Here is a 1044-nt window from a genome sequence, read left to right on the forward strand (position 1 = left end):
AGAATTGGGATAGACCTGGTCTTGTGGGTTAGCTACATTGGTGTTCCTGTAAGAGAGGTTTGGATTGGCATTACCATACTGGTATCTTTGGAACCTCTGATTTCCAATGTAGTTGAGCTCCTCTTGGGTAAGACCTTCTTCACTTATGTTCTCAAAGATTTGAGAAGGTTCCTCATACTCTCCAACATAGTGTATTGGCTTCTGAGTGGTGAATTTCAGCTTGTCTAATTCACTCCTCAACTCCTTAACTTCTCTGGTGAGCCTTTGTTCTGAGCTTGAACCTTCAGACCTATTTGATCTGTCATAGTCTTCACCATAAGTATCATTGCTCAATGCTAAGTTCTCCACTAGCTCTAAAGCAGCATGTATCTCTTTACCCAGAAAGTTCCCATTGGAAGCAGTATCCAGCTGGTTTCTAATCTTGGGAAGAGCTCCCCTATAGAGTGTGCTGAGGAGAGAAGCCTCACTAAACCCATGGTGTGGGCATTGGTTTGTGTAGCTCCTGAATCTCTCATATGCGTCACCAAAACTTTCATTGCTGTGCTGAGTGAAGCTAGAGATTTGGTTCCTCAGTTTTGCAGTTCTTGAGGTGGAGAAGAACTTAGATAAGAAGGCTTGCTTGCATTGCTCCCAGGTTTGAATGGAGCCTCTTGGAAGATTCTTCTCCCATTGATGAGCTTTGTCACCAAGACTGAATGGGAATAGTCTTAGCTTAAAGCTGTCTTCTGAAACTCCATTAATCTTGGTCAGATCACACACCTTATCAAACTGGTCCAAGTGTTCCAAGGGATCTTCCATTGCTAACCCATGGAACTTTGAGTTCTGGACCATATTCAGCAATGATGCTTTCACTTCAAAGTTGTTGTTCTGCACAGGTGGTGCCTGAATACCAGCTCCATACTGATGAGCATTGGCCCTGTCATTCTCGCCAACATATATTTGGGGTTGCTCATATCTTCTTTGTTGTGGTTGGAAAGGGTGGGGTTGGTGGTGCACCTGGTGTCTTTGTTGAACATTGGCCTGATGCCTCTGTTGATGAGCCTG

The 1044-nt window shown here is 44.2% G+C and overlaps 1 non-coding gene across 1 annotated transcript; it reads left to right on the forward strand.

Moving 5' to 3' along the window:
- The first annotated feature begins 469 nt into the window (after positions 1-469).
- Positions 470-576, forward strand: LOC112085622. The gene has a single exon (XR_002898923.1). It is a non-coding gene; the product is annotated as a small nucleolar RNA R71 (small nucleolar RNA).
- Positions 577-1044: the final 468 nt, after the last annotated feature.

The sequence above is a fragment of the Eutrema salsugineum genome, unplaced genomic scaffold (assembly GCF_000478725.1).
Source record: "Eutrema salsugineum unplaced genomic scaffold, Eutsalg1_0 scaffold_3, whole genome shotgun sequence".
NCBI lineage: Eukaryota > Viridiplantae > Streptophyta > Magnoliopsida > Brassicales > Brassicaceae > Eutrema > Eutrema salsugineum.